Source organism: Bombina bombina, chromosome 3, assembly GCF_027579735.1.
Source record: "Bombina bombina isolate aBomBom1 chromosome 3, aBomBom1.pri, whole genome shotgun sequence".
Taxonomy (NCBI): Eukaryota; Metazoa; Chordata; class Amphibia; order Anura; family Bombinatoridae; genus Bombina; species Bombina bombina.
Genome location: NC_069501.1, coordinates 296,163,393 through 296,189,926, shown reverse-complemented (window position 1 = coordinate 296,189,926; position 26,534 = coordinate 296,163,393).

The window sequence follows — 26,534 nt, the reverse complement described above, 5'->3', positions numbered from 1 at the left end:
CCCCTAATCTTCCGACCGGAGCTCACCGCTACTCTAATAAATGTATTAACCCCTAAACCGCCTCACTCCCGCCTCAAAAACCCTATAATTAATAGTATTAACCCCTAATCTGCCCTCCCTAACATCGCCGACACCTAACTTCAAGAATTAACCCCTAATCTGCTGACCGGACCTTGCTGCTACTCTAAAAAAATGTATTAACCCCTAAAGCTAAGTCTAACCCTAACCCTAACACCCCCCTAAGTTAAATATAATTTTATTCTAACAAAATAAATTAACTCTTATTAAATAAATTAATCCTATTTAAAGCTAAATACTTACCTGTAAAATAAACCCTAATATAGCTACAATATAACGAATAATTATATTGTAGCTATTTTAGAATTTATATTTATTTTACAGGCAACTTTGTATTTATTTTAACTAGGTACAATAGTTATTAAATAGTTATTTACTATTTAATAGCTACCTAGTTAAAATAATTACAAAATTACCTGTAAAATAAATCCTAACCTAAGTTACAATTAAACCTAACACTACACTATCAATAAATAAATTAAATCAATTAACTACAAGTACCTACAATTAAATAAACTAAACTAAATTACAAAAAAAACCCCACTAAATTACAAAAAATAAAAAAAGATTACAAGAATTTTAAGCTAATTACACCTACTCTAAGCCCCCTAATAAAATAACAAAGCCCCCAAAATAAAAAATTCCCTATCCTAATCTAAATTAAAAAAGTTAACAGCTCTATTACCTTACCAGCCCTTAAAATGGCTTTTTGCCGGGCATGCCCCAAAGAAATCAGCTCTTTTGCCTGTAAAAAAAACACAATACCACCCCCCAACATTACAACCCACCACCCACATACCCCTACTCTAACCCAAACCCCCCTTAAATAAACCTAACACTACCCCCCTGAAGATCTCCCTACCTCGAGTCGTCTTCACCCAACCGGGCACCGATGGACCAAAGAAGACATCCGGGACGGCAGAAGTCTTCATCCTATCCGGGCAGAAGAGGACATCCGGACCGGTAGACATCTTCATCCAAGCGTCATCTTCTATCTTCATCCATCTGGAGCGGAGCGGAGCAGAGCCATCTTCTTCCAGCCGATGCGGATCCATCCTCTTCTACCGACTTCTACTCGCTGAATGAAGGTTCCTTTAAATGACGTCATCCAAGATGGCGTCCCTCGAATTCCGATTGGCTGATAGGATTCTATCAGCCAATCGGAATTAAGGTAGGAAAAATCTGATTGGCTGATTGAATCAGCCAATCAAATTCAAGTTCAATCGGATTGGCTGATCCAATCAGCCAATCAGATTGAGCTCGCATTCTATTGGCTGATCGGAACAGCCAATAGAATGCGAGCTCAATCTGATTGGCAGTAGATTAGGGGTACATAGGTATAATGTAGGTTGCGGCGGTGTCCGGAGCTGCAGATTAGGGGTTAATAGTGTAATGCAGGGGTCAGTGATAGCGGGGCGGCAGATTAGGGGTTAATAAGTGTAAGGTTAGGGGTGTTTAGACTCAGGGTACATGTTAGGGTGTTAGGTGCAGACTTAGAAAGTGTTTCCCCATAGGAAACAATGGGGCTGCGTTAGGAGCTTAACGCTGCTTTTATGCCTATAGGGGAATCGTGCCGTAAGCAACGCTGGTATTGAGAGTTGAAGTGGCGGTAAATATGCCTGTACGCTCCCTTTTTGGAGCCTAACGCAGCCCTTCAGAGAACTCTAAATACCAGCGTTGTTTAGAAGCAGCGCTAGAAAAAAAACACGCGTAGCTAACGCAAAACTCTAAATCTAGGCGTTAGTTAAGCATTGCATACATTGTACATGTTTTCATCTACTTGACTGCAAAGGGCTACAATACACTTTTATATATAAAAAAAACAAAAAGGGTACAGGACAAATGGCTACTATAAATGTGTCATTTTCCAAAACATTTTTTTATCAAACTTTAGAAAACATTAATGTTAAGCTAGATTATAATTTTAATGTGGTGCAGACCCTATAAAAAATATATTTAGACATGTATATGTTTATATCTATGTTAAAACCCTTTGCAGTCCATTTTTTTCTAAAACCTGCCAACTCATATGTTTAAATCTTTATAACTTTTTATGCATTTTTTTAAAAAATAATTTGTATTAGACAGTGTAATTATGAGTGTAACTGTACTTTTAAAATTTTTTTTGATGTGTTTTGTGACACTTTTTTATCTCGTGTAACAAACAACCAGAACTCTGAAGTCGAGCTAACCAGATGAGTGTTAAATTTAATTGTGCTCAAGCTATCACATTTACTTTCAACCTGTAATACGCACGCTGCTTCTGACACATGCAAACCGGCATGATTAACACAATACGGCTCACGCACAACAGTTAGCACGCCACTCGTAATCTTGTCCTTAAGCAGGACTTTAGATCTGTAGTAAACTGTAAGGGTTAAAATAGTTGCACAAAACACATCAAAAACACACTCATATACACATCTTAATAAAAAATAAATATAATTTTAATATTAAATATATGTTTTTTAAAAGATTAACATGGATACACATTAAATAGTTTGGGCTGGGATCCTAGGGGTATTTGTTATCATTACAGTATATGTATATGGGGTCAATTTATCACAGCTTCAACTGTGAATGCTCTGTAATTCTGAATCAAAATAAGAGCAAAATTGATACGCGGAAGTTAATAATAATATGTCAACATAGTAAAATGAAGGCCAATTCTCTATAACATACACTCCAGCGAGGATAGTTGATGCAAATCGATGCACACTTTATTTGAGCGTGCTACTGGTATCTGCCTTTACATATGACTCTATTTGACCAAATTAAAATGTATAAAACATTCAACTGGTATGTTTGCGTCTCGATTGACGCAGCGATCCTGATTTTTAATCCGCCACCTTTGAGCATTTGAATGCCATAGGAATCAAAGGGATGTTACTAAACTACGAAGGGCGTGTCTACCAACACAGAACGATTTAGTTATATGGGGTTCCTCTCATAAAGTCATTAACAATGAACATGATTAATGTCTTTACATTTGCAATACTCCTTTGAAGCAGAAAAAAGAAGAATACTGAACCAGCAACAGGCTGAAGAACTACAACAGGCAATAGAAGAGCATCAACAAATACGAATGAGTGCCCAGAGTATTTCTCCCAAGAATTGGTCTCCATGCTTTGAGTAATAGGGAGATTATTAGGAGATTTCGTCTCAATATGAATTCCATAGAGCGACTGTATGATGAAATCAAAGGGTCCATAGAACCATTTACAGCAAGGACAAGATCAGTACCTGGTATGGTCAAACTCCTTTCTGTTCTTCATTTCCTGGCTACTGGATCTTTTCAGCTGGTCAGCAGCATAGTGATTGGGAGGATTAAGCCAACTTTCTCAAGGTATCTAAAGACTGTTGTGAATGCCTTACTCCAACATCTTATGCGTTATGTGTGTCTCCCCAATACACCTTAGGAATGGCATACCTTAAAATAAAAATTTTACAAAATGGCTGGGATGCCCAACATATTGGGCGCTATTGTGTGCACCCATGTATCTTTACAGCCTCCAAAAGCAAGAGAGGATGTACAGGTATATAGTGACAGGAGGCAAAATCATTCCCTCAATATACAATATAAATTTTATATTTTGTCTATTCATGCTTTTCATGGTTGTTAACAACAGTCAACAATCTTTCATCTTATGAAGAAATACAATATAGTGAAGCACACAAATCTACTAGATGTTCCATTGAGCGTACATTTTGAGTTTTAAATAGTATATTCTGGTGTTTAGATAGCTCGGGTGGAATCATGCTTTAGACCTCAGAGAAGTTAGTTAAGGTATTTTTAAATTGCTGTCTGATGCACAATATAGCAATTAGAATACCAAATGTTGAAATTAAGATTTTAGATTTGGCAGAGTATGAAGATAATGACTTAGCACCCATAGAACCAAATGATGCAAGGGGACTCCAAGTTAGAGCTGAGTATATTCAGGCAGTATTTGGACATTAAACATTTACATGTACAATTTTTTTTCTGGATTTTATGTCATAAATAAAATATTTATTTTGAACGTCTACAAATGTTTTTTTAGTGCGTGAACATATTACCACCAACCAAGATGACGCGTCCACCTGCATTCATGAATGGATAACTTGTCATTTTAATTTATGGTATGGGCAAATATTTTCCAAAAAGAATAGGTGGAGTTATATCTGTACAGCAAGAACAACGGGACTGCATCATATATGAAATGATGTGAAGAATGTACAGTGCAAAAGGGATAAAAAGGACGCAAAGGCAATGTGTGTGACAATGTGTAAAAAAATATTATATTGATATACAATCAATTATTAAAACCTCTAAGTGTAATTTTTTAATATTGTGTATTAAACTTTAGTATGTATATGGAGATGCAGTAATTAATACAAGTATACATAAATGATTACATTAGGCCGCAATTTGTCTACCAAGTTCAAACAGATTTTATTGGGAGTATAGTTAAAGCTGCACAATAGTTCTCTCTCATTTTAAATGAGCAATTTTCAACATTGTCAAAATGTAATGTCTTCATTACATAATGGATGTCACTTTATGCAAAAAATGGTTGTAACATGAACATAATGAAAACAGATCTTCAAATGAATATATCTTGAAGACATATTTAGTTATAGTATTAGTCCATTTAAGTTTTCAAATGATGCTTGATTAACTGTAATATTAAATAAAACATATATTGATAATTATTTATACAGCTTAATAACAAGTCTAAAATATACCTAATACAAAAGTATAGAGAAAAAGAGAACTTAATACATGCAAAAGTAGTGAGAAAGAGAGAACTATATATACATGCATATCTGCATATATATGTAGCTTTTTATATGTTTGATTTACAACAAATAATCAAACCTTGCTGCATTAAAGGTGATGATAAATTATAAACAAGAAAACAAAACACATGGATTTAATGTTGACAGTCATTTATAGTTGTTCACAGATTTATAAAAAAGAAGAATGCAACTAAAAAAAGTCCAAAGGTATGTTTGGCCAATTACGTATTCAACATCTATCAGTTTGTGAGAATCACCACCTCTCCCTATTAGTCTAATGAATGAACCAGAACTTGTGGGAATAGCTGTTGTAAGGCCTATGAGATGTGTTGTACCATCCAATAATGAAGAGAACATAGCAAATGATGATGCATTTAGTAGACATTCAGAGGTCCATGAAAATATGCCAGATAATTATCCATTTCAACACAATGTTTGCAGTATTTAACATTACAAAGTGACTTTTAGGGCTCCATGTACTAAGCCGTCAATTCATCCGTCATTTTAGACGCGGATAAACTCGCTGTTACTCGCCGCGGGCGAAATGGTGTCCGCTGTCACTATGTACTAATAATCCCCCAATAAATAGACAAGTCTAGCCCGCCGCGAGCAGTGGCGGATTATTGATAAATTTGACGCCTCGCTCGCCGCGACTAAGCTGATGTACTTAACTTTCAGTTGAATTGTCTGGCCAATTATTAACACGTGACATGCAAGGTGTCACGAACATCATAGTAGTCGCGGGAATAGAATTTTGCTCCTATAAAAGTTCAACTTATCTAAACAACTTTATTATTGTTCAAAATTTTTTGAAGAGTGATAACAGAGCGTTATTTTTGTAATATTTATTTACAATTTGGATATGGCTTCATCTGGATCTGATAATATATAAATATTAATATAAAAATAATTATAAAGATTGACAACTATACAATACAAATTTAAAATATAGATTACTCTTTAATTACAGTCGACAAATTTGGCGCAATTTATGTACATGGAAATGAGAGACAAATTAGACGCCAGTTATGCTGTACAATGCTGATATTACTGCCTTTTATATGTCTAGACTGGCGTCTAGATTGACTTTCCTATTGTTTTGTACCTTGCCCGCCACCTAAAAGGTGGCGAGGCAAAAGTAACGAGGTGGGAGCGGAAATTGTAGCGAGCGGACAAATAGATTTTTTAGTACATTCGTTTTTGGCGAGTTTGTGGTCAAATGTGTCTAATTACAGTGAAAAATGGAGAGGTAGCGAGGTTTGGCGGATAAGTACGCTCGCAATTTTAAAGATGCGAGTTTGAACATAGTTGACGACTTTGTACATATCAGTTTGCGAGTTTTGACGCGAGATTTGTTGCGGGTAGCTCGCTGACTGCTTAGTACATGGAGCCCTTAAAACAGTTAATTTATGCTGCTAGCTACTGTAATGATTTGTCTGTATTCAACCAATTTTTCAAAAAGTTTGCATCATATAATCATAACAATCTAGTACAATTATGTTGTCCTTGTCACATATTCCTTATCTTACTAATGATCTATGTTTGTGCTTCTTCTATGTTAGCTGAGGAAACATCCTTTCGAGACAATGAAGCCTTAAATATATCAATGGCAGAAGGGCTTGAAATTGAAAGTAAGGTAACATAATTTTAAGGTTTAACAATTTTATATTGAAAAGTATTTGAATCATACTAATTTGTCTTTTTTATACATAGATGAAAATAAAAGCATACAAACTGAACATAACCAGCAAGATATACATCTTTTTACAGAACTGCAGCAATCATGGTTAAATGTGTACAGTGCAGAATTTAGAAGAGGGACCACTAGCTTTTATTTAAATATATCAGAATCTTTCTAATTTCAGAAATCTTAATGTTAACATTCTGAAAAATTAATGTTCTTATTAAACTATTTTAAAAAGTTTTAATACATTAACATTTATAATAATAAATCTGTTTTATTAACGAAATACTGTACCAGTCTTCCTTTAAAAATGTATTCTATAAATCTCTGGGCTGTTAAACTGTTTATATACACATAAAAACACATACATATATATGTATATAAGCATATATGTATATATTTATTTATTGCTGACCAACGCTGCGCAAATTGACCCATGTACTAGATTTTTTGCCGTGGCTGGTGGCATAAAAATGAAGTTCCCATTGGAGTCTATGGAAGCACGCTCTTGTGAGCGCTTGGCTTGTGGCAATGCAAATTCAGGTACAAGAAAGGAATGTTGTAAATAAAATGGCATACAGAGTAAAAACTGTATGAAAACATGAGTCACGTGATGGACATGTGATGACGATCATAAACAATTCTGGGTAGATTGCTTGATAAATAGTGAAATCCACTCCATCGATGCTTCATACTTATTAACAGTATGATGTTCTTTGCGTCATACTTTAAAATGTGATTGTTTTTTGATAAATAAGGACATTGAATATATATTTGCGTCAGCAATGTATAGCGAGCGAATAGAGTCAGGTTTACGCACTGATAAATTGACCACTATACTGTATATGTATATATATATGTGTATACAAGGATAGATACAGCGCCTATATATCCTTTAAAATATGGGTGGTATATGGGAATATGAGTGAAAGCTAAGGATAATTAGTAAAGAAATAATAACAATTAAAAGAATATAAAAAAATATTAAAATAAATGATGCTAGAAAAATGATGAATAGATTATGAAACAATGTTCATATGAGTCTTTAGACAATATACAGTCCGTGGTTAATCTTCACATGAAGTTGATATCAGTAAATAGATGGTATATAATACCCTTACCAGATATTACCTCAATCTAATGAGGTAAGTATGCCGCACTGGGGGTATATACAGATGGTAGAATCTTCTCCTTGTATCCAGATGTGGTGCCTCTTGGGTTTTCGTTAGCCTCCTGGAGTATGCAGGGATGTGTTTCTGGTTGTAGATAGATCCCTTGTACTTCCTTTGTGTTGGTAGTTAGCCTCTTGGAGTACCTTTTCTGTCTTGGTATAAACTTTCTCCAGCGTAAAGATACCCAGGGAGACAAGAAAGGATATATAGTGTAATACAGTTTATTTACAGTTAGGCACAGAAATATAATTCACATAGCACTCACATTTTATAAATAAAACCACGTTCCATAATCATATACCATACAAAGCACGCAATAGTAATCTTAGAAATACCTATCATCACAATGTACGTAATAACAGCCACTACAATTCTCGTTTTTTTAGGACAACACCCACCACCACACTACCCTCCTCCCCACCCTCAATTCAGACACCCTTACAAACACTCCCCCAACCACAAGAGACTAGACTACACCACACACTCACAGCACCAATCATACCCTCCCTCCCCGTATCAACTACCACATCATTCATACAACCGGCATTACAAACAGAGCAACCAGAATACAGTACCCAGAGATCCACACACACCTCTCCTACCAGAGCAGAACACCAACATCCCACATTGGAGAATAAAACAACACCACCAGAAAAGAAGAAGAAACGAGTCAGAAGAAGAGGGTGTAGAGCAGGAAAACGAATGCAATCAAAAAAGAATAAGATCGACCAAAATGTAAAATCTAACCCTATAGACTTACATTCAGAAGTAAAAATATTTAATTTATCATCACACAAAACCTTTTCATTACAAGAACTAAACCTTCTAAAAAAAGGTTTAGCATTCGCCCCCACTAAGGGACCTAATCCCTTTAACCTCTTCATAGACTTACACAAATATATTAGGAAGTTAACCCTAAATAGGCACTTCCAAAAAATACAAAAAGATGTATCTACAAACCTGAACAATATAACTCCTTCTCAATTACATGAGAATGATCTAAACGCTCTAATAGACCTTGAATCATTACTAAATGATAATGATAACCCAACCGCTAATGACCATGTACCTAGCTCTAACACAGCAACTGTAAATTTTCCTATACATTCTAGCTTCAAACCTACATCTACTTTTTTTCCCACACAATCTAAAGGAAACTATATCCCGGTATTTGAAAAGCTAGTCCAAGAGGATTTACTACAAATGTGCGAAACATATAAAATAAAAAAGGATAATCTTACCAAGAAAGAGAAAATTACACTGAAACAGCTAAAAGATGATCACGAAATAGTAATAAGGGAAGCCGACAAGGGAGGAGGGATCATCATACAGGATAGAGCAGAATACATCCAGGAAGCCATGAGATTACTTGGTGACAATGAGACATATAGACCCCTCAAAACCAATCCTACTGAATGTTACTTAAGAGAATACATAAATCTTCTAGACACTGCAAAACATGAAAACATAATTAATAATCACGAATTCCTATTCTTATCTATTACCAACCCAAAAGTAGCCACCTTCTATCACACACCTAAAATTCACAAAAGCAATATTAATCCTCCTGGTAGACCAATTATTTCAGGAATAGGGTCCCTTACTACAAAACTATCAGAATATATAGACTCATTCCTCCAACCTCTGGTGCCCAACCTTAAATCACACATCAGAGACACACCAGACACTATCAGTAAATTATCTAACATCAAATGGAAGGACAATTACTGCTGGCTCACACTGGACGTCAGCTCCCTATATACCAATATCCCCCACAATAAAGGTATAGAAGCACTAGACTACTGGTTAAACAAACTATCAAATCTAGAAACAAATAAAATCGAATTCATAAAGGATTCTGCCAAGTTCATCCTACAAAAAAAAAAAAAAAAAATTACTTCACCTTTAATAACGAATACTTTCTTCAAATAGGCGGCACAGCTATGGGGACGAAATTCGCCCCCAGCTATGCCAACCTATACATGGGTATGTGGGAAGACAAATACATCTGGGAGAATAACCCCTTCATAGACAACATCAAAACATATCACCGCTTTATCGATGACATCATAATAATATGGGAAAACAAGGACAATAATAATACAGTTCAAGATTTCGTCAACTATATTAACACTAATGACTTCAATCTAACATTCACAGATAAAACTAATTCTAAAGAAATTGAATTCTTAGACCTCATACTCTATCAGGAAGAAAACTCTATTCAAACTAAAGTATATAGCAAAGCTACAGACAGCAACAGTTACCTAACAGCAACTAGTAGCCATCATCCAGCATGGATACAAAGTATACCATATGGACAATTCCTACGCATAAAAAGGAATTGTTCCAGACAGAAAGACTTCTTACATGAATCAAAAATTCTAACCAATAAATTACTAAATAAAGGTTACAAAACTGACAATATACAAAAGGCATTCAATAAGGTTAATAAAATGAACAGAGATACATTAATAAAAAATTCTAAGAAAAATAGCAAAAAACAAAAAGATTTGCCACTTATGATCACAACATACAATGAAGGTGCCAATGCTATCAAAACTATCTTAAACAAACACTGGCACATACTAAAAAAAGATAACCTATTAAATGAAATAACTAAAAACAACCCAAAACTGGTCTTTAGAAAAGGTAGAAACATTAGAGCAACAATAGCTCCAAGTAAACTGAAATCTATATCTAAAACCACAAAAACCACCAATTGGCTGCAAAATAAGACAAAAGGCTTCTTTAAATGCAACCGGTTACACTGCGAGGCTTGCAAACATCACTATAGCATCAATAAACCTACTAAAAAAATCACTTCATCCACAAATAAAAAAAGCTGGGAATTTGACTCCATTACAAACTGCAAAACAGAATATGTAGTATACCTTATTGAATGCGACTGTAAGCTCCAATATGTAGGACGTACCACTAGACCCTACAAAACCAGACTTTTGGAACATATTAGAAATATAGAAAGTAGTTTCAAAAAACATAGTGTATCAAATCATTTTCGCCTAATACATAACTCTAATCCGTCATGTCTAAGAGGTACTATACTTGAACATATCAGAGATCCACCAGAGGGAGTAAGTAGAGAACTCCATCTGAGAAGAAAGGAAACAGAATGGATACACAAACTAGATTCTATGACCCCCAAAGGTCTAAATAAGGATATAGATATTGCAGCCTTCCTAATTCAGTAGGTTACATGAATCTAAGCTTCTCAAATACACTAAAACCTTTGATCAGCCTATAAATTGTATCTATACTAATTTATATCCGACCAGACCTCACTCAGCTTACTACAGTGCAGTACTATATTCTTTATACTATACACCAACAAATAATAAGACATTACAAATATATAACTGCAGAAAGACAGAGACTAATATTCTTGAGACCTAATGATAGGTAAAAAATATAGTGTAAGGAGTACACATATATCTAGTTGAGCAATAAAGATTAGTTTCACTCTGATCACATATATATATATATATATCTATCTACCAGGTTCAATACCTTCCTGCTTAATATATAACATATACCCAATACTAAGGAACACTTGTATACCATATATCAATAGAATATATATCTCTAAAATAAAACATGAGCTGGCCTTTTAACATAGGCCCAATAACTAACTGAACCTCAACTATAAATTTTATAAAAGAGGTTCCACAATTTAAGAATAGAGGATACTATATAGAGCTCTAAATCTTAACAAAGATATATAGTATACAATACATGTTCCATATTAAGTTCAACCTAACAACTTAAGGGTGCTTCAAATATATGAAAACCTCTCACAATCTAGAATTAACAGTAAGAAATCAATATGCAATGTCATCTATGCATACCAATCTTACTATTAAAATATAGAAAGGATGTATTCAACATTGTATATCCAGGTATTATAAAATGCAAAAATATTTCATGGGATCGCCCTGTGTGAATATCAGTTTTAGATTACACATTATGACATGTTCATGTCCCACCAATACTTTTATTACATCTAGCCACTAACTCTGTTAGACTGCTCTCTAGATTGGAGATATATGTATAGAGGGGCATTCCCTAGTGAACTACATATCCCACAGGCCTCTACTGAGTCTAACCAACCAACATCTCTATGGGTCCAGGTATTAAAAATGTACGTAAGCATTATTTCTATGTCACACATTACAATATGTACACATTCTACTGTTGCAAGTGTTACATTTTGTTTATACCACCAGAGATCGTAGTTATCTACGGGCAGCAACTATAGAACTACATATCCCACAAGCCTAGGCTGCATTAATCCAATCAACTACGCAGCAATAGGTAACCAATCAATAAGCTTTACAGCATAGACACTATGTCTAACACAAACGTGAGACTCATGTCACGTAACGCTGGCACGCATGACTTCACGTACGCAGAGGGCGTGCCGCCGCCCGAAGCGTACAAGTAGCGATAACGGCCCAGCTCCTCACTCAACCCTCTGAAGAAGAAGGATTTATCTACACAAACCTTTGAAACGCGTAAGGGATACTAACTACTTATTTCTCATTTACTTAATTTTAATTGTGTTTTATCTAAATCACTTTTTAATAACAGTGTCACTCCTTGTAGCTAGCTTGCTGGCATTTATTTCTTGAGATAAGTGTATTATACAATATTACCTCACTTGGGAAACAGCAACAGTTGCATAATACTTCACTACGAAGTCTTATACCAAGATTGGGGAACCTGTATCTCATACCTATATGTGGAAGGACCCACTGGAGTCCTATGTGCCATATACATACCTCATATAGTCTGAGGATGCCAAATGTGAGTGCTATGTGAATTATATTTCTGTGCCTAACTGTAAATAAACTGTATTACACTATATATCCTTTCTTGTCTCCCTGGGTATCTTTACGCTGGAGAAAGTTTATACCAAGACAGAAAAGGTACTCCAAGAGGCTAACTACCAACACAAAGGAAGTACAAGGGATCTATCTACAACCAGAAACACATCCCTGCATACTCCAGGAGGCTAACGAAAACCCAAGAGGCACCACATCTGGATACAAGGAGAAGATTCTACCATCTGTATATACCCCCAGTGCGGCATACTTACCTCATTAGATTGAGGTAATATCTGGTAAGGGTATTATATACCATCTATTTACTGATATCAACTTCATGTGAAGATTAACCACGGACTGTATATTGTCTAAAGACTCATATGAACATTGTTTCATAATCTATTCATCATTTTTCTAGCATCATTTATTTTAATATTTTTTTATATTCTTTTAATTGTTATTATTTCTTTACTAATTATCCTTAGCTTTCACTCATATTCCCATATACCACCCATATTTTAAAGGATATATAGGCGCTGTATCTATCCTTGTATACACATTTTTCACTTACTGACTGGGACCTTACATCTCAACCAGTATTTGTCTTATATAGCTGCCACTATACCCTACACAATACTGACTAGCGCCAACTATAGAGTATCACTTGTGTTTACCCAGTGTACTGAGTGAACACATTTTACTTGCTTCTCTCTCTCTCTATATATATATATATATAATGTACATATGTTTATACATGTATTTATGTGTTTATATGTGTAAATATATATTTGCACACCCTTCCCAGTCAAACAACTTAAAACATTATATATCATTTTTAATGTGTTTTGAATAGAAGAATATTCTTCACATAGGGCTCCATGTACTAAAGCGTCAATTTTCTCGCCGAAAACGTGTCTTCTCGACTCGCTTGAACTCACAGCTAGCGAGATGTTGCCCGCCCGCCATATGTACTAAAAACTATCCCAAAAAAAGGCGCGTCTAATCCGCATCGAGCACTGGCGAATGATTCATACATATGACGCCTTGCTATTTGCGAATGTACTATTAATCGCTTACAACTTGTCAGTCATGTTTGTCCCACGTGACTGTAAGGTGTCAGAAACGTCAGCTTTGTCGCGGGAACATATTGCAGCACTATATAAAGTCGATTTTATAAATTTTTTCAGACTGCATAGTTCCCGAACTTGAAGCTTTACTGACTGTTATTCTTATCGATAAATTAAGTATGGCTACTTCTCGATCTGATTCACAGTCCAAATCGAAGAATCCACACTTTTCACATCAGCAGAACCTGGTTCTTGTCGATATGGTTCTAGACTCGTATGACTATTTATTTGGTTGTCGTGCGAAGCAAACTTCGACTATCCGTAAAAAAAGTATATGGACCCGGATAAGCGATGCTGTCAGTGCTCAGGGACCTGGGAAAAAGGACGTTGACCAAATAAAAAAACGGTACAACGACATAAAAAGATTTGCAAAAGCCAAATTGACAAAAGAAAAAAATTCAACTCGTGCTACCGGAGGTGGAACAGCTTATGTCGCTGATCTTAATGATTACGAGCAGAGACTGGTGCAGCGTCTAGGCCCAGAAGTAATCGTCGGGATCACAGATGATTGTGATAGCGACCTAAGAGGTAAAACATTAATCGAATTACTATTATTTAAATTGAATGATGATCATATTGTAATTATCCAGTAGAGTCGGTTTATCAAAATATCTATCATGTAAAGATATTTTGGCAAATCAATTTTTTTTGGCGACAATTTTGAGTATGTAAAATCTAGGCCTATTACTGCTAGATTTTTGTATAGCTTAACCAATAACGTATGTTAAGTAATTGTCGGGATCAGAGATGATTGTGATAGCGACCTAAGAGGTAAAACATTAATCAAATTACTATTATTTAAATTGAATGATGATCATATTGTAATTATCCAGTGGAGTCGGATTATAAAAATATTTAACATTTAAAGATATTTAGGAAAATCAATTTTTATTGGCGACAATTTTGATCATGCAAAATCTAGTCCTATTAATGCTTTATTTTTGTATAGCTTTAAAAATAACAATTGTTATCTAATTTACTTCATTCTCTTGATATCCTTTGCTGTAAAGCATATCTAGAAATGCTTACTAGCTAATTGAAAATAGACGCCTGTAATGGAAGTATATTTTAATGTATTTTAAAATCTTATTTTCTTTCTGACTCATGAACAAATATTTTGTGGTTTAATGTCCCAATTCAATTACAAACAATGGTATTGCTATGTGAGCTCTGTATTAAATGAACGTTTGCAGATACAGTGCTATATTTTTGTAGGCAAATTTTGATTTTAATAATATATTATTTCAAATGATAATAAAATGCATATACACATGCATAGTATAAACCTACAAATGCAGAAACACCAACGCTACAGTATACATTAGACAAGCATGCATACACACACAACATATACACTTATACATGCAGATACACACACACTAAATATCATACACTTACACATGCAGATACACACTCACAACAGTAGTGTATACTTATTTCATGCATATACACACACACACTATACATGCAGATGTTCTCAATAAATGAAGATACACAGTTATACATGCAGATACTCACAATTATTAGCTTAAAATTATACATGTAGAAACACTGACTACATAGCATACACTTATAAATGCATATACACTCCCACTTTTTCTGTGGGTCGTACATAGATAACAATATTATCAAGATATTGTTTTTACAGTGGATTAATGAGTGTTTAAATGCTAGTATTCAATATATAGTATAGCATGAACATGATATTGTTGTCTAAGTGGATTATTCAGTGTTTAAATGCTATTATTTAAAAAATCTGGAGGACTTGGCTTGACATAAAACAATAGTCCTGTGTTTATGCAATCTTTCATTCTATTCATTATTCATTCTATTCATTCTATTCATTCATTCTATTAATTCATTCATTCATTCTATTATGTATCAAGAAGCTGTTATAAGTAGTCTTTGAACTTGTCATTTAATTAGCAAATGAGCAGACGACTATTTTTCTTTTACAGTTAATTGTTAACAAGGTAATAAATTCAATGACGTGTCAACAAGCTTTTAAAAATGTTTTCAATACAAACAACCTTGAGTGTCTCAAAAAAGTTTAAATGTCCTTAAATCAATTTAGAATTAAGGTTTGTTTAATATTAAACATTGGTTACTCTAAAGATATTTACCTTTTTAATTTTTAAATTCAAATTGTTCAACCTGGATACTATTGTGTGTGCTACACTGTCCCTTTCAATAACCACTATTAAAATTTAAAATATCATTTGTTTATTAATCTTTTATGGATATAAACATGAATAACGATTAATTTTATTTATCATTTATCTGTTAACAGCTCGACCACAATCAGTGACAGCTAGGGGTGGTGATGATCCTGCTTCAGCCATTCCATCAACCTCCTCTGAGACGTCGATGACAAGTGGTGCTGTCCTTACTGGACAATTGATACGCAGCACATCATCTACTAGCCATACCTTGTTATCAGCTGATACACTTCCAGATATCAGGACCAGCACCCCTGAAACAAGTGTTGGTAGAGGCACAGGTAAAAAATATCTTAAATGCACATAATTTTCAAACTTTAACTATAGTCACATTACTAATTTTTAGATCTATTTAAAACAGCGCCATTTAAATTTTTGGAGTGTAATACATTAATTCTCAATTTTTCATATTTTTCGGTGATTAAAAATATTACACCATTTTTTTCATTCTCCACTGGTCATACTGGTCAAAGCAAACCGAATAAGGTTTGTCTCCAAAAATCTAATTCCTTGAAGGCCATTTTTTTTTTTTTTTTTTTAAAGCATGGTAGAGTTAGCTCACTTAGGCCATATAGATAACATTGATATAACAGATTTTTTTTTTTATTTTGAAATAAATAATTTTTATGTTAATATATATATATATTTTTTTTAATCATAGCTGACCTTGGACATCTTTTTCGGACCATGACGGGAAGTTCTCCACGGTTGTTTGATGGTGAGAATCTCTACTATTAATACATAACAATTTTTTTTTTTTTTTTTTTTTTTAGACATAAATATCAAGATAGCAACATATTCAAATATATTTTAATTTTTTATATATAAAGATTTATATTTATATAAATTAAATTAAAATATATATATCGCTATCTATCTATCTATCTATCTATCTATCTATCTATCTATCTATCTATCTATCTATCTATATATATATATTATATATATATATAAATACACACATTTATATATATAGATAGATATATTTACAATTTTAGATTAAAAAAAGGCATCAATCACTCGTCATTTGTAATTAAAATGAGCATTTAATAATACAAAAGCTTAAATTAATTTTATAACTAAAAAATTCATGAAAGATTATTTAATTTTGTGTTATGAAAAGCTGAATTTTACTTACAAATGACCAGTGAGTGCTGCCTTTTTTTCCATAGTACATACTGTTTTTTAATTGCACCCTGACAGCTGCTACTAAATATTTATTTAGTTGTTTAGTTGTCTATGAACAAAAATCGTTAAATAAGAAAGTTAAAAAATTGTTTATTTATAAATATATATATTTGTGATTTGTTTTTAATATATATATATATATATATATATATATATATATATATATATATATATATATATACATATTATATTTATATATATATTAATATCTTTAATATATTCATATATATTTATTTTTTCCTTTTTAATTTTCACAGATACAGAAGAGTCATCAAGGGAGGTAATTTTAAACATGGTTGCTGTAGAACCAGAAATACCCGAGGAGGAGGAACTTCAATCCAGGGATCCTGGAAGTGAGACCCCAGAATATTTGGATGAAATCATGGATGCACAACCAATGGAGATCCATCAACCTGTCCCTGATGAATCCGAAGTTCAAGAACCAAGAATTCAAGGAAATGTACAGCCAGCACAACCACAATCTAACGAAAGACCAGTGGTACCTGGCAACTCTGAAATTGAAGAAGTGGATGATGTCTGTCTCAATGAAATGATCTCTCTTGCTAGACAATATAGGGTGGATCATAGAGAGTTACAGAATGTTATAATCGCACACCTGGACCGAAGTGCATCATTAGCAGAAAGACAATTGCAATTAGACAGAGAGAGGTTTGATTGGCAGAGGCAAATGGACGAGGAGCACAACAAACAGATAAATCGTTCATTACGCCTCACAGAACAAACAATGAATTCTCTCCTGTCCATTATTCGAGAAAGACAGGGTCCTTCGGAACCCAATAGGCCAGGACAGTAGTGATAGACATCTTTTTTTTTTATTTATACCTCTAGTTCACACTGTTTTTGATGTTGCACTTTTTAATTTATTTTATATTTTTGTTCAAAATATATTTGTATTTTTGAGTTCCACTAATATTTTTTAAAAAAATTAACATTTATTATCCTTTTTTTTTAATAAAATTTTAAAAAACAAAATAATCCAATTATTTTTTCAGTGAATTTTTTTTTTTATTGTTTACAATATTTTTTTTTTATATGAAATGGTAAAAAAACTAAATTTTGATTTTTCTAAAATAAAATCCACATCCCTTTTTTTGGATGTTTCATAATGTAACATTTTTTTAAAAAAAATATACAAAGTACTTTAAAAGATTTATTTAAAAAAAAAATACTAAATGCCATATTTCTTGTACAAAAAATCAACTTGCTCCATCAACAATCCCATTGTTGACCTTTTTTTGCCAATTTAATTTTGAAGTAATCATCCAAAAAAGTTTGTGTGCTTTCATCTATTTTTTCTTCAAAACCTTCTATACCTTAAAATAAATAAAAATAGATTAAATTTACATATTAATCACATAACAAAATAGAAATAATATACAATTTTTTCCTCTAATATGTAAGCATCGCTTGAACCAGAGGCTAGAGTAAGATAAATAAATAAAATTTTTAAGTTTTAATTTATTGTTTTTAAATATTTTTGATTTTTGCCAAAGGTAACTAAATAAAATACCTTTGTCTATCAGATTTTTTATAGGAGGAACCATATTTTATCCAATCTTATTACTTTTTGGGGATACCATGCCATCCAATTCTATTTTCACTTGTACCGCTTTGTCCAAAAATTGACCTTTTTATAAATTTATAAAAAATGAAAATTAATATCACATTATTTTTTCTATATTTCACTTCCCTAAAAAAACAAAAAATCCAATACCTCTTCCAAGATTAGTATCATCATCGTTTGGGCATGGCTCATCGACCTCAAGATCAAAATAATAATTTTTTGTTGTTCAAAGGATGGATTTTCTTCATAAGAACATCCAGGGATATCTAAATGTGCATTAGATTATTAAACAGAACCGATTTAATTAATTTAAAATGATTGTGATGCAATTATTTAATTATTACTTATTTTATTTCCAATTTCTAGAACCTTGTTAACCCTGTTCTATCATTATGTACCTTTTTGAGTGTTGACAGCCATTTTTTTCACTGCTCTGTTATTTTTTGGAGTCATTGGTATGTCCATAAGTGTCAAAGGAAGGGGTGGTGAAGTGATCCCACTATTTGGAGTTTCAATCCTTATTTCTCGTAAATAACGTGGAATTTTTTGGGATTTTGATTTTGATTTTTTCATATCTGTTTGTAAAAATTGACTTTCTTTTTATAGTTTTAATGAATAATACATGTTAATTTTCATTTCATATATGCAAGTTGAAGGTATACTAAAAACAAACATTTTCTTTATTAATAATAATAAAAATATATGATTAAATTGATTATCGAATGCTATTATCAATGTAAAATTTGATATTGTGATATCTTGATGTAAATATTATTAATGTAATGCTTAGTAGACAGTCCATTCTAGTTTAATCAACAAGTATATAGCTTACTTATAGGTGGATACCTTTAGAAAAACAATAAGATACTATAAACAAGGTGCTAAAAATTAAATATACAGTCTATTAAAGCTAAAGGAACACTGAACATAATTTTTGTCTTTCAATGTTCAGATAGAAAAGTTTGATCGGAATACTGAAAGTCAAATGTTGTGTCCCTTGTTCCTACTATTATTGAAATTAAATCAATGGTGAAAGGTAAAAGATGGCGCAGTTATTAAGCTTACTATCAATAACATTTAAAATTGAAACTTACTATCAATAACGCTAAACATTTATACTTACAGTTTCTTATTAGTCGTTTAATTGAATTGTAATAGTTAGTCTCCCTACGCCTCAAATTGCTGTACTTTCTTAGGCATTGACGTCTTGTCCTTTTTATCTTTGATACTCTATACATCCTTCTTATCATTTCGTATATAATATGATCACGACTGTCCTGCTTTACCAATCTAACTCCTCCCATACGATGAGGAAAATAGCGTTCCATAGCATATACCAGGATGACTATTTCTCCAGCAGTGAAAGGCTCCGGTAGCGACATGTTAGTATCTGACGTCACAACTATACTTGTCAATCAAATTGACGCATGACTATTTTTACAATGTATCATTATTTTTTGTTGATTCTTTCTTTTTGTAATAAAATTTAACATGAATAATATTGTTGATCCGACTAACCGTTAGTAACAAGAATTATATTTAATTTTTGTTGCAAAGATAAATTTTGCATGAGGAATGACCACATGTAAATATATCGTCATGGATAATTGGTTTTTTAAAACATCACTATATCCAAGGTTATTGACCACAGCTAACACTACTAATATATATATTCTCAAATATTGTAATTCATTTATATTTCATACCATTACTATGTAACAAAATCACTGGTTAAATGTAGAATAGTATGTCTAATATGTAACCTTTCAAAAGATAAATGTTGTACTTTTTTAGTTATGTAAATATATTATTTTTATTAGGATAGAAATAGTTATAATTGTTATTATTGTTGCTTTTTGAACTTAAAATAAATTGTTATATTATTTTTACGAAAATAAACTTCTGTTTCATGTATTATTTGGGTGTGACCAATGCAAATAAGGTTTGTTTATAAAAAGGGCTAAAAAGAAATAACAATATGATGATGTTGCACAAAAATTTTATTTGAACAAAAAATAACACATAACTGCCGAACACAATTTGCATACAAGAGGAAATAATTTGTTGAGAAAGATCAATCATCAAAATATTGGTTAGAAACCATATCCCTTGTGGCCATGCCACGTCTATTTGTGTTTTCTCTGCAAATTTCTTCGGGAAAATCATTAAAAGGCAATGCAATATCGTCAACAATGGGGCATCCTCTTTTTGTGGCAATATTATGCAAAACACAGCAAACTAATATGATTCTTGCTACTTTTTCAGTAGAATACTGCATTGCACAACCAGATCTGTCCAGACATCGGAAACCTCATATTCAACAATCCATAAGTCCTTTCAATGACACCCCTTGTGCTCTTGTGTGCTTCATTAAAACGAATATGTTTCCTGAGTTGGGGGTTATTATAGGGTGTCAGAAGCCATTCATAACAAGGGTAACCGGCATCCCCTGTAATAAAAAAAAATTATATTATATTATATTATATGTAAGTCAATTTTCATTCAAAGAAAAAATAATTTTTATTAGTTATCGAGGCTAGCGTCAAATTAGTATAAATTTATAGTAACAACTTTACAATTTACTTGTATTATGTATTTTTAAGAATTATTTATATATCCTTTGTTGAAGAAATAGCAATGCACATGTGTGAGCCAATCACACAAGGCCTCTAGGTGCAGCAACCAATCGGCAGCTAATGAGCATATATCGAGATATGCTTTTCAGCAAGTGATATCAAAAGAATAAAGCTAATTCGATAATAGAAGTAAATTAGAAAGTTGTTTAAAATGACATGCTCTTTCTAAATCCTGAAAAAAAGTGTTTATAGTTCCTTTTAAGCTTACCTAATAACCATCCCTCTGGCATCTCTCCATTCTCGAATTTTTGATACAGTCCGGTCTGCCGAAGGATATAAGCATCATGGCAGGAGCCAGGGTAATTTGATCTCACACTTATTATTCTCATTTTCGGGTCACAAACCATCTGTACATTCAAGGAATGGCATGACTTTCTGTTGCGGTAAATCTCCTCCCGTAACCGGGGCGGTCGAACTGCAATATGGGTACAGTCTATTGCCCCAAGAACATTTGGCATTCCAGCCACACTGTAGAATTGCGACTTTATCGATTGCCACTCTTCTGTGGTAGATGGTAGACAAACATATTCAGGGAATACATGCATGAGTGCATCGATAACTTTGGAAAGATGACGAGAAAAGGCAGACTGACTGAAACCAATGATGACGCTGGACACTGCCTGAAATGATCCGGTGGCAAAAAAGTGCAAGGCAGCAAGAAACTTGAGGATTCCGGGAATGGCCCTTGAACGAGCCATCACAGGCTCTAGAAAATGTGCTATTTGAGCATATAAAGTCAATATTGAATGTCGATCCAGACGGAACCTTTGAATAACCTCTCGATCGGAAAGGGCATCTAAAGGAACCCGAGGAAGGAATACCCGCTGTACTCGTAATCTCCTTCTTCGAACCGGATTTGGGGCATCAGGTTGACGAATTTGCCTTCTACCCCTCATTTGCATCAGACGAATAATATAAAGTTGAAGAAGTGTCTCCATGGCTAACAGGATCAAAAGTGAGTAATGATTCAATTGTACACCTCTTTTAAATCAGTTGTAGGCGTTGATCTGATAGACCCTATTGTTTATTATGGTGCTCGCCACCTATTAGCTGGCGATGGATTTTTAACGAGGTAGGTGCGGAGAAATTCACAAGCATATAAATTGATCGTTTAGTAATTACTGTTTTGTGCGAGATTTATGTCGAGCGAGTATTTTCTAGCTACAAAAAAGACGAGAATTCAAGAGTTGCGGACAAGTTCGCTCGACATTTGTTAATGTAAGGTTTTCAATGGATTCGTGGCATAGTACATACGGTTATTGATCCGCACGTAGAAATTTAGACGGAAATAGTCACGAAGACCTCGCAGACAGCTTAGTACATGGAGCCTATAGAAAGAAATGTTCTTTTTATCAAGATATTTCTCTCTCTCTCTCTCTCTCTCTCTCTCTCTCTATATATATATATATATATATATATATATATATATATATATATATATGTATATATATATATATATATATATCTGTATATATTCATATAGCATATAGATATATAGGTGTGTGTGTGTGTGTATATATATATATATATATATATATATATATATTGTTGCAAACAAATACACTCTCAGGTCTTCTTAATGGTGTGTCAAAAACAAAATTTATTTGACGTTTCGGGGTTCACACAGACCCCTTCATCAGAATGGGTCTGTGTGAACCCCGAAACGTCAAATAAAATAGAATATATATATATATATATATATATAAAACAAAAAACTCATATATATATATATATATTTAAAATTAAAAAAGAACATGTTCTTCTATATGAAGAACATAGGAATCTTAAGTTTTTCTAACACACCTTCGGGTTTAGCACAGTTCTAGAATACGAAGTCCAAAAGTTAACATGCCTCAGTCTTTTGCTTTCAACTTGCAAAACACGTGATAATGAGGCCACAGCAGTTTTTTACTTTTAACGCAGTCAACGCACAAGCGGAAAAAAATAGTGCACCACTTGTAATCTGGCCCATTATGTATACTTATACTAGTAGGGCAATCAATTCACTCTGGCACCAGAAGTATGTCCCTTCTATTTAACAAGTTATACCTCATTTTAGTATGAAATGAACTTTCAAAATTCAGAACATCATCATATTGACAAGCTTTTTAATGAGGACTGGTCCCACTTAAATTTAGACTCTCATTTATTACTACTTTAGCAATGTTTGTCAAACATTATTCACCCTTCAGTTGTATCAGTGAACAATTAAAAAAATGGTTTCTTATATTAACCTTTCATATCATATACTACTAATCTATTTTGGCTTTTTTAATTAATTTTTATTTGTGCAAAATTAGCAACATGGTTGATTCTTATTGCTATTTTAAATACCCCTCTTTTCTCATCACTGAATCATTTTTCTTTGCTTCATGTATTCCTTGTATTTGTAAAATTTAGTTTACTTAAATAAAAAAGGCCTATAAAACCCATCAATCCTGTGTTAATCTCTTTTGTTGATCTATAACCTGTGATTAAGACTTTTATAAGAAATTCCTTTAAAGGAATAGCTGACATTTTTATTACTATACTTATATTGGAAATTAAAATTACAATACTTCAATGATAAAGGTATGAGGAGAAAGTATGTTATTAGAACATCTTAACATCCCCTGTAAAATGCTGTTAACAGGCGAAAAAGTTTTTTTTTTTTTCAGAAGCATTTTGTATTAATAAACCGGAATTGTTCACGTAGGTAAATTAGCAGTCTCTAAGGATGAGATTGACTGTAAAGATAGAACTTAGATTTCCATAAAACATCAAGCAAATTCTTTTTATGAGCATGGCAATCTGCTACCAGGTTTATAGATACCAGCTGTTTATTACTTTTTTCTTTGTTTTCAAGGACATATACTTTGCATCAAGTGGTAGTTTCTTATACTTGACAGTCTACATTAGCCACATAATATAATGTGGGTACAAAAAATAAATGAATAAATAAACTTTTAAATACATTATGTTAATGTTCATTTTGATTGTATGACAGACATTTTTTTTTTACAAATAGTTTACTAACAATAAGAGATTTTAAATTGTGGTTATTAAAAATGTTTGTAATTGTTTCCATTTAATAAAGCACATACAATAACACTCAAACAAAGCTTGCAAAGACAGGGTTTATGTGCTCAATTAGAGGGGACATTAACTCATGAAGAAAAAATGAATTACAGATTTTTTTTGATTTTTTTTTTGTGATGCTTACTAGAAATATGTTTTGTATTTATTTTGGAAACACGTCACTCTACCAATGGAGTTGTGCAGATTATCTGCCAATAATTAGTTGATCCCAGCGTATTAGTTTTACTGTTGCTGTCAGTTTGTTGTCAATTTAACCCTTTAATTGCTGGGGCATTTTCAACCCTGTGAGCTGTTTTGAAGTTTTTAGATGCTGCTAATATTTAGGCCCTATTGTAGGTAATTCTTCCAGTGAGAAAACATATATATATATATATATATATATTGCCCTCAACAAATGTTGGCACCCTTGGTAAATATGAGCAAAGACAGCTGTGAAAATGTGTCTTTATTGTTTAACCTTTTGATCTTTTGTTCAAAAAATGCACAAAAATATTTTGCTCTCAAGGATATCAAACAATTGCAAACACAACAACGGTTTATCCAAAAAAAAAAAAGGATATTTCCATTGATATTTTACACTAGGAACAGGAAATTGTTCAACCATGACTTCCAGTTTCACAGGGGTATAAATATGAGGTAACACATAAGCCAAATTCCCTTAGTCATTCATCACAATGTGTAAAACCATGGAATATGGCTGTATTATGCAGCAAAAGGTTGTTGAGCTTTAAGTGGCTATATCACCACAAATTTTAACAATCAAAATATGGGCTTAGAAAAAATATAACCGTTTTAAAAATGCTGAATTACAGTAAAGCAAATGTCAAATGACTAAAGAGTTGTTCACAATTTATTGTTTGATCATTTTTGGTATGCAAAAGTTAAACACATAGTTACATGAAAGCAATAGTAGTAAAAGGCTATAAAACAGAAAAGCACTTTCTCCCTGCACTTTTATGATCCTATAAGCTAGGTTATTACAAAGCATACGGCTCACATTTAATATATTAAAATCAGATGCATTCCATTTACAATGATATGAACATAAATTTAAGACTGAAAATATAAAAAGCCTATGTATAGGGTAGCCTTATCTGTGTTCGTTTTATAGTCCTTGGTCTGCTTCTGTAACTGGCTTTTTTAATATCTTAGACACCTTTTACATTTTGAGTTACCTGAAGTTACAGTAGGATATCAGTTTGATTTCTAAGTGAAATATAGATTTATAACACAACAAATCCATAAAAAGGCAGCTGAAGATAAATAAAAAAAAATATGGCACTACATACTGTAGTTTGAGACCCTTTTTTTTTTTTTTTTAAAGTTCAGTGCTTAAGTCAGGAAATTGTCATTAGCATTTTCTTAATCTTTTTCTCTGCTTGATTCCATGTTCAAAAAATCCAATTGAACTCAGCAGGCATATTTTAGCTCAGCAACTCAAATCATAAAATCATTCAATAGGGCTAGTTACAAGAAAACAGACGTTAACTATATTTATACTAGGAGACTCTGTAATTTTACATCACTTTAGAAGAATGAGATACAATGTGAAATACTTTTTGATATCCATGATTTACATCAGATTGATGTATGTGCTTCTCTTCACATAAATTGTGTTATAGCGAATTCTACCCTCCCCCAAATTGTAACTAAAATGTAGGGCCATGGTGCTGGAGAGTATGCTACAAATAGAAGCAAAATATACAGTTGTGCTCATAAGTTTACATACCCTGGCAGAATTTATGATTTCTTGGCCATTTTTCAGAGAAAATGTATGATAACACAAAAACTTTTCTTTCATTCATGGTTAGTGTTTGGCTGAAGCCATTTATTATCAATCAACTGTGGTTACTCTTTTTAAATCATAATGACAACAGAAACTACCCAAATATTAGTTTAGCAAAGTATACAGAACAGCGACTGGTATATAATTGGAACTCTGCTTACACTGCTCTCTATCTCCTCTCTCCACAGGTATGTGCATAGAACAGAATCCATTTTAACCCTGCATCTTACACTTTAACTGCCTTTCCCCCTACAATCTTTTATCTTTGGTATGTGCATAGAACAGAATCCATTTTAACCCTGCATCTTACACTTTAACTGCCTTTCCCCCTACAATCTTTTTTCTTTGGTATGTT